Here is a 14189-nt window from a genome sequence, read left to right as displayed (position 1 = left end):
ATATTATCTTATGTTCTCCTGTCAATCATAGAGCTACAAGGAAGTTTAATGGTCACAGCCTGGAAGTCACAAGCTGACATACCTTGAACATGACGTGTGCTTATAAACATGTCCCACTGGGAAGGGCAGCACTCGGGTCCCAACTGCTGAGCACAACCGCCAACTGTCCCCAATTCATTTTTGGACCCTAACCGAGCAGCCACTTTAAACCCTTAATTCAAGATCAATCTCTTCACTGAGAAGACAAAGAAACAGAACTCTAGAGAATTTGAATAATGTATTGAAAATCTCCAGTGTCCAAAACCACTTCTAACTCCGTCATCTCATGACTAGAGGAAGGGATCTCCAATGACTTGTGGAGAAAAAAAATTACTGAAAATAAAAGTATTTTCTTTATTCAATCTGTTGGAGACTCAATATTTGTCAAATAAAAGAGAAATGCATCTAGAAAAATGTCCTGGCCCATGTCGGAGAAATTACTTCCTGTGTTTTCTTCCAGGCTTTTTGTGGTTTCAGGTCTCACATTTACGTATTTAATCCGTTTTGAGTTCATTTTTGTGTGTGGTGTTAAAAGGTGGTCCAGTTTCATTCTTTTGCATGTACCTGTCCAGTTTTCCCAGCACCATTTATTAAAGTGACTGTCTTCTCCCCATATATATTTTTGTCTCCTTTGTCATAAAATCATTGGCCATGCAATCATGGGTTTATTTCTGGGCTTTCTATTCTGTTCCATTGAGCTGTGTATCTATTTTTGTGCTAGTACCATAATGTTTTGATTACTACAGCTTTGTAATATATCTTGGAATCTGGAATTGTGGTACCTACAGCTTTGTTCTTTCTCAAGATTGCTTTGGCTATTCAGGGTCTTTTGTGGTTCCTTATACATTTTAGTGTTATTTGTTCTAGTTTTGTGAAAATTGCTATTGGTATTTTGATAGGGCTTGCACTGGATCTGTAGATTGCTTTGGGTAGCATGGACATTTTAACAATATTACTTCTTCCAATCCATGATCATGAAATATCTTTCCAATTGCTTGGGTCGTCTTCAATGTCTTTTATTAATGGCTTATAATTTCCAGGGTACAGGTCTTTCACCTCTTTGGTTAAGTTTATTCTTAGGTATTTTATTATTATTATTTTGGTACAATAGAATGGCTACAATTAAAAAAGATAAGAAATAACAAGTGTTGGCAAGGATGTGGAGAAAAAGGAACCTCTCATGCACTATTGGTGGGAGTATTTGCCTAAAGAAAATGAAATCAGTAATTCAAAAAGATATACGCCCCAGCAATTGCACTACTAAGTATTTATCCAAAGGATACAAAAATATTGATTTGAAGGGGCACATAATACCTCAATGTTTATAGCAGCTCTATCAACAATAGCCAAATTATGGAAAGAGTCCAAATGTCTATCAACTGATGGCTGGATAAAGAAGATGTGGTACACACACACACACACACACACACACACACACACACAATGGAGTATTACTCGGCAATCAAAAAGGATGAAATCTTGCCATTTGCCTTGTGGATGGAACTAGAGAGTATAATTCTAAGTGAAATAAGTGAGTCAGACAAAGACAAATACCGTGTGATTTTACTCACAGGAGGAATTCATCAAAAAGATGAATGTAGGGGAAGGGAGGGAGGGACAAATAAGAAAAAAACAGAGAGGGAGGCAAATGACTTACATACAGAGAACAAACTGAGGCTTGCTGGAGGGAAGGTGGGTACGGTGATGGGCTCAATGGGGGACGGGCATTAAGGAGGGCACTTGTTGGGATGAGCACTGGGTGCTATATGTAAGTGATGAGTCACTGGGTTCTGCTCCTGAAACCAATACTACACTGTTTTTTAACCAACTTGAATTTAAATTAACAAATTAAACTAACTAACTAACTATTTAATGGTTTATGACAAAGTAGTAGATTTTTCTTTCTTATATGTTGTTTTCATTAGGCTTTGTATTGAGAACAAATGAAACTATTTGCTTCAAAAAAGATATATGCACCCCTATGCTTATTGCAACATTATTTATAATAGCCAAAATATGAAAGCAACCTAAGGGTCCCTCATCAATAGACCAATGGATAAGGAAAATGTGGTACGTATGTACATATACATACATACATACATACATACATACAATGGAATATTCTGCAGCGATAAAAGATGAGATCTTTCCATCCGAGGCAACATGGGTGGACCTAGATGAAATAAGAGAAACCTACTTATGATTCCACTCATAAGTAGAATCTAAATCACCAAACGAAATCAAACAAAAGAGTAAACAGACAAAAAGCAGAATCAGTCCCGTGAATACAGAGAACAAACGGATGCTTGACAGAGGGGAGGGGAGTGGAGTGTTGGGTAAAATGGGTGAAGCGGAGTGGGAGATAACAGGCTTGCAGCCATGGAACGAATAAGTCATGGGAATGAAAGGCACAGCATAAGGAATAGAGTCAGCGCTGTAGTACTGGTGATGTATCGGGACAGACGGTAGCTAGGCTTGTGGTGAACACAGCATAACATCTAAAATTGTTGAATCATTATGGTGTACCCCTGAAACTAATGTAACATTGGGTGTCAATTACACTCAGGTTAAAAAAAATATCTGAAAGAAACAAATCACTTGAACAATGGAATAAGAGAAAGACCTACAATACGGAGGCCCAGATTTTTAAAAATTGTTAGAATTGATAAACAGAAAATCACTCTGTCAAATTGTGCTGGAAGTGCCTAAATGTTTACTCCTCCTTGTTGCACTAATCTCCTTAGTGTCCCGGAAGAAATGTATGGGGACTAGCCCCAGTTCAAGGGGCACACTTTAAGTAGCTCTGCTGTAGGGGACCTGGGTTTGAACTACAAAGTCAATGTAGAATTTCTATGCAGGCCTTTGCCTTTAAGTATCTAGGTGAGCCCACAATCAATCATATCCTTTACACAATGCTGACTGACTTTCATTTTCATCTGGAAGGGTCTGTGGTATGCCACCGCTGACTTTAGAAGCCTATTTTGTAAGAATGTCAGCCACAGGCGTCTATTTTTAAAATCGTTATAAATAGACAACAGGTATAAGAGGTGCGATCTATCCTGACCTTAGAAGTAATTACAGAAATTGGAACGCAGAAGCATTTAATTGGGCCTTTGTTCCTGCCTTCTCTTTTCTTTGTGTATAGAAGCGACTTCGGCTGGGCTAAAGGTTCTTGCTTAATTAGTTGGTATCCAGACAGGACAGAATAATAACTCAGAGAGATTTTCAAAATTGCAACGTAACACAATAGCAGTTAGTCTCCTAATTGTGAAAATGTATCGGCCCTTGTTCTTACCTTCAGAGTTAATTTGGGAGCTTTCTTCATGGTTAACCAGCAATGACATTATCAAACTAAAGTAAAACACCTCCCCCCAAATCCTTAAAGAGATTCTCTTGACTTAAAATGACTTTTTTGTTTTTTTAATTTCAGTTTTTGTATTTCAATGAATGTTGAAACATGGAGGAGTTGGAATTAAAAAAATGAATGTTGGAAAATAAGAAAAAGGAGCTTGAATATTCGGCAACTGCTTTCTCTCTTTTATTTGATCAGGAGCATATTAACTTGGCTTCTTCTGAAGGGATATTGTGGGAAACTCAAGTTTCTGATGATTGGGGGAGCATTAAACTCTCCTATTATGCAGAACGTGTGGTTTCTTTTATGGCACCAACACGGAGAAATGCCTTTCGTCCCTCTTTCTTTTTATTTTTTTATTTTTTATTTTTTTTCTTTTCACTAAGATACCGATTCCTTCAAAAAGATTGGTTACTCAGCGAATCTGAGTGATACTCAAATAACATCATTCTGAATTCCTTACAGATGCCACATTATCTCAACTCCTTAAGGAAGAGCGAATATTTTAGACATTTTTCAAAGGCAATGACTATAATGCGTGCTACTGTCCTACTCCTAATATTGCAGTTACCTCTCAGAAGGTAAAAGTCTTAAAAATAAAAAAAAATTTTTTTTTTAACGTTTATTTAGTTTTGAGACGGAGAGAGACAGAGCATGAACGGGGGAGGGTCAGAGAGAGGGAGACACAGAATCTGAAACAGGCTCCAGGTTCTGAGCTGTCAGCACAGAGCTCGACGCGGGGCTCGAACTCACAGACCGCAAGATCATGACCTGAGCCGAAGTCGACCGCTTAACTGACTGAGCCACCCAGGCGCTCCCAGAAGGTAAAAGTCTTGACATGGGGGCACATCGTTGGTGCCGCTTGCCTTCCCCTCAGCACCCAATTGTAGGTGTGAAAGACCCAGACTTTGTAGGCTCCTGTCTTCTAGGTACTCAGTCAAACTGGTTGGGACAAAACTGCCAGCATATTTCGAAGTTCACTCTTGTCACTGCATAGAAATCTGAGATTAGTCATGTTGCCCTACGCCTGGTACATGGTGTGCTGTATCTGTCATTGGTCATCATTTTTAAAATTTATTTATTTATTTTGAGAGAGAGAGAGAGCAAGTGAGCAGGGGAGGGGTAGAGAGAGAGGGGGAGAGAGAATCCCAAGCAGTTTCCACACATCAGCATGGAACCTGATGCAGGGCTTTATCCCACTAACCGTGAGGTCATGACCTGAGCCAGGCGTCCCTGTCATAGGTCATCTTTACTTGAATGTCTCATCATTTATCTCAAACTCAACACATAAGAAAAAAAATTGTTGCCCTCCACAGTCCCTGAGTTGGGACCTCTGTAGACATTCCCCATATACATCTAGTGAAGAACCTCCTAGAAACCCAGTTACCCAAATCTTATTAATGGCCTTTCTCCTACTCCAGTGCAACCTGGTACTGACTCCCATTAATCTTATTTCCTGTATTTTTGCCATGTATTCTATCTTCCCATGCTTTTACTTGTAAATTTTCCTCTTTGTGTCTCTCCCGGATTGCCTTCCAAACATACCTCCTGGACGCACTGCCCACATAATCACTTCTTAGATCGTTGCCAGATCAACCTCTCACTTATATTCCAATTTGGCCATCTTACCTATTGCAAACTTCTTCACTGTCACCTCCCACGATTGTTAACTTCAGGGTGAAATCAAATGCCCTTAGTAGAGAATAGGAGAATTTTATTTCTGGGAACCATGGTTTCTGCTTCTACCTATAGTAGGGACTCTTCTAAGCATCTTTTATTTAATTAATTCGCTTCATGAACCCAATTAATAGTTGAATATCCGATAGTTCAATTAACATACACTGCACACTCCCATAATCAAGAACAAGGCCTTGTTCTTAGAACCAAAGACTGGTGAATGAATAAATTTACATGATTTAAGAAAAATTGAAATCGTGAATGTATGTTGCATATACTTTTCCAATTGCCTAACTAGCCAACAGCCCTGGTTGCCTCACCAGAGAAGGCTTCTAACACATATTTAGTTTTCCAAATTGTTCTGTGTTCATCCTTTAGTGCATACTGTTTTCTCCATGGAGGAATATTCATCTTTCATGTGTCTGTCCTTCCGCCTGTCCTCTACTTCTCATTCTTCATTCTCTTGTGTCAGAGAGACAAGCCAATTCATCAGGTTGTGTTGCCTCTTACTATTTATTAAAAGACACGTCTACAGATTCTTATTTAAGAAATATTTTAGGGGCGCCTGGATGGCTCAGTTGGTTATGTTTCCAACTCTTGATTTCAGCTCAGGTCGTGATCTCTCGGTTAGTGAGATCAAGTCTCGTGTCAGGCTCTGCGCTGACGGTACAGAGGCTGCTTAGGATTCTCTTCCTCCCTTTCTCCCTCTGCCTCTGTCTCTCGAAATAAAGAAATAAATAAAAGAAAGTTTTTAAAGGCAAACACATCTTTCTCAATGTGTATCCTACCTTTCCATATTAATCCATTCTCCCTACCAAGTCAATAACCGTATGCCTAGTCAAGTTTGGTAGGAGGGACAAGCCAGTACATAGTTTAGCTTAACACTCTTAAGTAGCAAAGAGGACATCTATAACGTGCAGTTTTAGAGTCTTCTTCAGGGCAAACATTAACTTAATACTAAGCCAGCATTGTGAGTTGTGAATGATACAGTCTTAACACTCACAAAAGACCTTAGTAGACATCTATGTCTGCCTACTTGGATCATAATGCCCCAGATCCACTCTTGAGACTATACCAGAATGTATTTCGGGATGGTACGTTGCTTTATCCTAAAACGATTCTTAGTGGTAGCTTTTAAAGGTCTCCAAAAACTTTGTTCCTTTGGGGAATTAAATATAAAACCATTCCACTAATATAATAGCTTATATTCGTATCAGTCTTACTATTTGCTGAGCATCAGTACAAATACTTTATAGAAATTAACTTTGTTAAAGAGCAACCTTGACAATGCAGAAGCAAAACCAAAGTAAAATAAAACGCAAGTTCTAACTTTACTCTCTGTTTTCACTGTCTTTTAAAATCTTCTTAGTGGGATCTTTATGACCCCCTGGAAGGCAGGTTGGATAAGTCCCAGATGTTTTTATGCCACTCTATGATAATGCGAAGTCCGCCAGTGAGCTTTTGTTCCAGGAATAGTCCTGATTTTTTTTAATGTTTATTTATTTATTTTGAGAGAGACAGCAAGTGTGAGCAGGGAAGGGATAGAGACAGAGGGAGAGAGAGAATCCCAAGAAAGCTTTGTGCTGCCAGTGCAGAGCCCAACACATGGCTTGATCCCATGAACCGAGAGACTTGAGCTGAAATCAAGAGAATCAAGAGTTGGATGCTTCACCGACTGAGCCACCCAGGCACCTCCTCCACCAATTCCAGCATAGTCTTAATGTAGTAATTAAAATGCTCATCCATGTTTATAATGTTCTTAGTCTATCTGGGCTGCTATAACAGAGCATCATAAACTGGGTGGCCTATAAACAATATGAATTTAATTCTGAAGGATGGGAAATCGAAGATCAAGGTCTGGTGAAGACCTACCTTCTGGTTCATAGATAGTCATATTTTCACTGTGTCCTCCTATGGCAGAGGGCAGAGAAGCTCTTGAAGTCTTTTTTATGAGGGCATGAATGCCTTCATGATGGCTCCACCCTCGTGGCCTGATGACCCTCCAAAGCCCATAACTTCTAATACCATCACATTGGGTGTCATGTTTCAACATACAGATTTGGGAGGATAAAGATATTCAATTTATAGCAATAATTAAAACCCTTCATTTCACTTAGAGTTAACCCTCCCCTTTATTAACTTCAGTCTGAGAAGCCCACGTAGGTGCAGACGAGATGACCAGCCTCTTGTTCCCACCTAGCACTCCTCTCCTCCCCCTCCTCCCTCTGTCCTCCACTCTGGCTTCTTAGCCATACATATAGCTGGAACCTTCCTTTTAGCCTTCAGTAGAGTAAGTGTGGGATAAGAGAGGGAGGACAGTTAAAGCGAGGCAGAGTATTTCTCAGCGGTGCAGTAAAGCCATGAACCAGAGCCGGTGTTCTCTGAGCAGGACGAGCGTCTGGTCAGAGTCTCCTTTAAATTCTTCTGATGGCCAGTCCTCCATCATGCACACACGTGGCCACGGGCATCATGACTCTCCGTCCTCCATTTCTGCCTTTAAACCGCCAGAAGCAGCTCCTTGCTTTTTCGATTTCTTGAGGATGAGCGTTTGGGAGTGTCTTTATGGTCGTCTTCCAAAGTCCAGTAGGCAACTGTCAACTACGTCAAATGACTTCCTTGAAGTCCCTTTCAGTTCTCCTCTGCAGTCCCGCCTTTCCAAGGAATGCATGGTGGTCCAGCACTTTATCTTGATTTTATATATATGCCAAGAATCCAGCTGACCTACCTATAACCTAAGCCAATGTAAAATTGTAGGTAAGACCTCAAAATTTGCAGTCAGTGACCTGGGTTTGAGCCTTTGCTCCATTATTTATGAGCTTTGTGACCTCTGGCAAGTTACGAACCTCTCAAAGTCACTTTCTCTGCCTGATAGGTAAAATCAAAACGATCATAGGATCTATTTCGTAGCACTGATGAGAAGAATGAATAATAGAATCTAGGTAAAAGAGTTAACACAAGACCTAGCAAGTAGCGTGATGTCAATTTTAGCTGTCAACGAAATCATCAAACCAAGTATTACTATCAAGTGCTTTGTCTCAGGAATGGAAGCTTCAATCACGAGTGTTTAGCGTCACATCGAGGCAGTTAGTAAACATTCAGCCAGCGGGAAGCCTCAGGTGGCTCACAGCACTGCTGCAGTGAGATTTAGTTTATTTAATTTATGTAGTTTATTCAGGGAATAAACGTGGAGATGGTAATCCGGACACCACCTGTCCTACTCTACTCTCTCTCAAAGTGGCGTGTCTTTATAACTTTTCCTGACCTGAAGGGGACGTGATTTTCTTTCCTTTAGTCTTGCCTCCAAAATCAGTCAAAGAGTGGCAAAAAATGGATATTTCCAAAGAGTCAAACATATAGGTCTTATCCATGTTTCTCTTTTTGTTATGTCTATGCCTTTAGCCACCGAGTTTAAAAGTCTGGATTCCCAGACAATGCACAAAATAATTGCGCATTTTCTGCGATCAATGGTAATGGTTTGTTTTTCTTTAGAAGTAACAGGTCTATAACGAATATGTTTTTTAAGGTTAGTTTTATTTATTTTGAGAGAGAGAGAGAGAGAGAGGGAGAGAGAGAGACAATATCTGAGTCAGGGAGGGCCAGAGAGAGAGGGAGACAGAGAATCCCAAGCAGGCGCCACGCTGTCAGCACAGAGTTTGATGAGGGGCTCAAACTCACAAACCATGAGACATGACCTGAGCTGACGCTTGACTGACGGAGCCACCCAGGCACCCCTAAACCTATTATCTGTTTTCTCACGCCATTTGTGAGCTGTTGGTGTTATGGTCAATGGCAGAATCTGAAGACTGCATTTGGTACCAACACTAATTTATTGTTCTGAATCTCTTAAATAATGAAGACCTTGCCTTGTGATCTAAACAGTGTGGAAGACGGTGAGAAGTGAACTGACTTTGTGGGATCAATTATATTTGCTCTATTTTTCAACCACCCCAGTTCCATCTTCAAAAGCTCTATTTTGATTATCAACTGCTGTCCCAGCAGGGCTAGCGCAGAGGTTTTAGATTTTGCTCTAAAACTCCCTAGAGCCGGGTTTGCTGGATCAAAGCCCCCAAATGGTACAAGTTAAATATAAGCTTATCTCCAGTTTTATGTGCAATGTAAATATCCCCCAGTGTTACAAGAAGACTGCATCTCCCTCGGCTTTCTTGGGACCAAGAAAGAAAGGGAAGACTAAACATGTGATACTTACCCCTAAACTAATTTTTGACTATTCATTATTAGAAATACGTTCTTTCTGTTTTGCTAACACTTAAGTTGACTTACATACTGAATATGAGAAATAACTTTTAATTGGATGTCTCTCTGGCTTTGAGAAAGTTGTGGATACATATAACTCACCATTTTTTTAAATAAAATCACAATACTGTGAACCTCCAATCGCTTTCCTACTTTCCAATTCCTAGAGTTGGTTTGGTAACTGCTACTTAGTCTCTGAAACTTATCACACCTTTTAGGAAACACCAAGATACTTATGATGCATGAAATACTACAAACGAAAAATAATCTAATATCATGATGATCCAACACCCAATAAATATTTATGGATTGCTACTTAGTTCCCAAAAAAGAAACCATGTAATGGTGCTTTAAAAAGAAAGATTCACTTCTTTACCCTCCAAGGATTTCTTCTCATTATTATACAAATAACAAAGCTAAAGTTTCATGTAGTTAATCGTGCATTGCAATTATACATTATATTATAGTGATATTTTTATATACTTCTCTTCTCCATGAGACTGAGGGCCTAAAGGCAATAATAAATCCTTATTATTTCTCTTGGCCTATCTATACACATGAATAAATATGCAAATTTATACCCATATATATATAGATATACATATTCTGGACAAATTTAAAAATAATAAACTTTTTGAATTTTTTCATAATTTCAGAATATTAAAAACATTATGTTACTAGGTTACTGGTTAATTATATATTTCTGGAGGTCAAATATTAAATACAGAGAGAAGAAAAGTTGAATGTTAATCACGGGGGTAAGGGATGGGTGCAACAGGTGATGGGGATTAAGGAGTGCACCTGTCACAATGAGTACTGGCTGATGTATGGAAGTATGAGTCACTGTATTGTACACTTGAAACTGGTAGAACACTGTATGTTAACCAACTGGAATTAAAATAAAAACTTAAAAAGCTAAAAATAAATTGAATGTTAATTGAGCTACTTTGAGAAGAAAATAACAAAAAGCTCAAAAATATTTTTCATAGGGTAACATCCTTTTTCCAAAATAAGCTATCACATAATTTCTATGAATAGCACACTCTGAAAACGCCTTGGAGTTTATTAAAACACATGTCTTAAAAATGTGTTCAGTTCTGTAATAAATGTATACAATTATTTGTAATAGCTGGAATAGGTAAAGATTCATCCAGAGGTGAATGACGGTAAGAGCCATCATGATAGGTAAGAACATTTGTTTTGGAGCCCCAGCGCTTTAGGCTGACTCCTGACTGTCTGACTTCCAAGCTGTTAGACCTTTGAAAAGTTACTCAACCTCTCTCTTCCTCCATTTTACAATTTAAATATGGCGATCGTGGTAGAATCAAACTTCATGGGGTCATTATGAAGACAAAATGTTGAACGTTTTAGCTGTGATTATTGTCATCATCAGTAGTTGCTGTGGAAGTAAAAGTTCAAGGGCAGTAATAGTACCAGTACTGGGAGTAATATTAGCCTTAGAGCATAGGAGGAGCAGCATTCCTGGGTATAGGGTAGAGTGGGAAAGAGGAGAAGAAAGATTATTCCATATCTTCACTTTTTGCATATAATTCTCAATTCCACGTGAATAGGCCAAAGAAATACACTCCTGCTGGCTCACAAGAGAATTGTTTTCCATTTATAGAAATGCCTTTATTATAAACTTCCAAAAGAGGTAACTGTGGCAATTGATGAAAAAAGAGCATCTTTAAATATCTGAGCGTTGATTTTCCATCATGTGAAAGCTCTCCCGTACGGGATCGTGGCAATGCTGCTTTCATAGGACCAGCAGAGCAATAATGCTCTCCTGCAGAGGATTTCTTAGTTCCCTTGTCGGAAACAAGAGTGTGAGACTGAATGCCATCCAGAAGGACAAATCATGTTTTCCTGTCTCACAGATACTCGTTTCTACTTTGAACAAAAATGTTTAGCTTTGCTAGCATTACATCATTCGACTGACGCTTTAAAAAGTGTTTCCAAATAGAACTATTTTATATCGTGAAACCAAAACAGTCAAATGATGGTGTTTTTCGTGTCATGAAGACCCAGACAGACGCCACTATGAGGAGATGGCTTTCAATATGACAGCGTATTTCAGGAAATTGAGGGATGTTAGTAGCAAGCTGCACTTTCAAAAGGACGTTCTGTTATTGAATCTAATGGCAGTGGAAGCAGACATGCTCTTTGTGAGAACTTCCACTTGTAGACCTTTTTTGAATCTACAAAATAGAATAGTCATTTTCTATAAGATGTCATTCCCAACAGAAGCTAGGTTGGTCTGTAGTCTGTGACAGTTCACTTATATGCTTGCCTCCATTGCTAGAAAATGATTTCCCTCAGTCAAATAAGGATTATGACTTAATTTTCATTTTGCTATAGGCTTGTGCCTGACAAATGGTATACCTCCCCCAAACACTCCAGTAAAGAAGTTTATTTCATGGGGAAACACACGAGCAGATGATATCACTCAGATATGGAACTTTCTCAATTTCTGTTCTGCTATGAAACGCCATTTTTATGTCTTCCTAGGCAAACTAAATGGGAAATCTAGACAATGATCCCAACAACCCAAACTGCTTAACAGATTAGTCTCATGAACTCAATTGAAGGTGAAAAGAGTTTCTGAAATCTATGTCGTATGAGTTCCTAAATATCCTGTCAAAATCTAAGTGCGTACCTGCTGTCTTTAATACCTCCATGTTATATCGAGCTCTTGTGGGATTCACCACAAGTCTCTCCAGCAAACTGGAGAATGGATAAGAAAAATGGATAAGAATAAAGAGGAACTTATTCCAGCAAGATCAGGCAGCACACATGAAAAATTAGGAAAAACCTGTTCTTTCCTCTATGAAAACATCAGTCCAGCTCCATGGAACTTCCAGCATGTTCTAGACATGTAGAATCTCGTTTTTCTTTTCTTTTCTCCGTAATTTTTCTCAATACCGCATGTTTTCCTAGGCAGAACTTTACGAGAACATGAAAAACATGCTTCTCAAATTTGCATTTCACAAAACTGTCAGAGGTCATGCAGGATTTCAAGATTGGGATCCAAAGAAATGTTGAGTGATAAATGAGAGCTTGACTCTAACAAGATTAAATTCAGTGATGATAACTGTAAACTTTTGCATTGAATTTCAAAATGAAATGAGTGAGCTCCATAATTTTGAAATGAGAAAGAATTGACTTAAAAGTGGTGTATCAAAGGTTCCTTGGAAATCTAGCTATCTCTCACCTAATAAGGAAGGCATAATCTAGCTAATCAGCGTGGGGGAATATGAAAGAATGGAGGTAGCCATGAGTTCCATCCTTACAGGCATATTATTTGCAACCAAAAAGAAACAGCTTCTAATTGAATGTGGATCAACCATGAGTGAAGAATATGTATTCACTTCTAATATAAAGACTAGAAGGGGATGTACTGGAAAATGGATTTTTTTAAGTTTATTTATTTTGAAAGAGAGAGAGAGAGAGAGAGACCACACACCAGCAGGGGAGGGGCAGAGAGAGAGGGAGAGAGAGAAAATCCCAAGCAGGCTCTGCACTGACAGCGAGACGTGGGGCCTGATCTCACCGACTGTGAGATCATGACCTGAGCCAAAATCAAGAGTCAGACACTCAACCGACTGAACCACTCAGGTGCCCCAGACAAATAAAGTTTTCACGTTATGAGTTTCTATATTAGAATAGGAGAAGGAGAGGAGGAAAGCGACATATGGCAATTGATAAAGGAAGTGGAAAGACTTTGTCTGGTGAAGAAAAGGCAACTCCCCCTACCCCCCAACATGTTATGTCACCCCACCCCTCACCTTTCTACTTCTCAAGGATTATGGTCTGAATTCTTCTTGTCCAGACTCCCCCACAGCAGTATAGCATCCACACTTAATTTGGGGGGGCAGTTGTCTATACCCCAAAATATCTCATATCCAGACTCCCATTATTAAATAAACCATGAATTAGGAGCAAGTTTATGCTCCCTATCAGCTGATAAATACTGCTGTCCCTCATAACCTTTCAAGAGGTTTTTGCTTCTGAAAATGATGTTTCTGATCCTAATACAATTATAATAATTTGTATTTTAGCATGTTTCATGGCAGTGGTTTAATATGCAACAAAATGGGGATGGAAAAAGGGTCAACTTACCAGGAGAGAGGAGCTAATTGGGGGCAGTTAGGCACCAAAGCCAAGCAAGTGGACAGTCGGCATCCAAGGTGTTAGCCAGGAGGTTGCTAGAATTTGGCCCTAGAAAAGAGAGTTTGGGGACTGGATCCCAGAGAAACGACATCGCTGAGCTTGTGATCTGGGAAGAAAACACACAACTCAGCCACTAGAGTTGAAATAGTAGATAGGAACGCAGTCATCAGAAAGCAAAGCAAGGATCAAGACAACAGAACTACAAAACAAAAACAAAAAACGAAAACCAAACCAACAACAACAACAACAAACCAAAACAAGTGGGGCAGACAACGGCGCTATCACTCAACTGGCTGAGGAGCCTTGTCCTGGGAATACTGATGTCCCCACTCCCTGAGGTGTGTGCTGATGCCAGTGTCTGGCCAGAGGCTGCCCTTGAGTCCAATGGGCCAAGCTTCCAGGAAGCGGCAACGTAGAAGGGAGACAGATGGTGAGTCAGTGTGGAGCACTGACTGGTCTTTTTCCTCAGGCTTGATTCCCTAGTGCCCAGTATTCAGGATGCTGCTCCAGAAGGTTGAAGAAGTTTTCTTAATATTAGCTCATCATTTCAGATATCTGAAATGTTTGTTGAACTTAACAAACGGTGGCCCATTTGAAAGAGCTGGAGTGTTGTTTACTTGAGAACAACAGGTACAAGTGATGAAGTGTTTTCTTTAAAGACAAGAATGCATGCACTTCATACCCAGTAGGTTTTTCC

Source organism: Acinonyx jubatus, chromosome C1 (assembly GCF_027475565.1).
Source record: "Acinonyx jubatus isolate Ajub_Pintada_27869175 chromosome C1, VMU_Ajub_asm_v1.0, whole genome shotgun sequence".
NCBI classification, from domain to species: Eukaryota; Metazoa; Chordata; class Mammalia; order Carnivora; family Felidae; genus Acinonyx; species Acinonyx jubatus.
The sequence above is the reverse complement of the archived record's forward strand: the minus strand, read 5'-3'. Positions refer to the sequence as shown.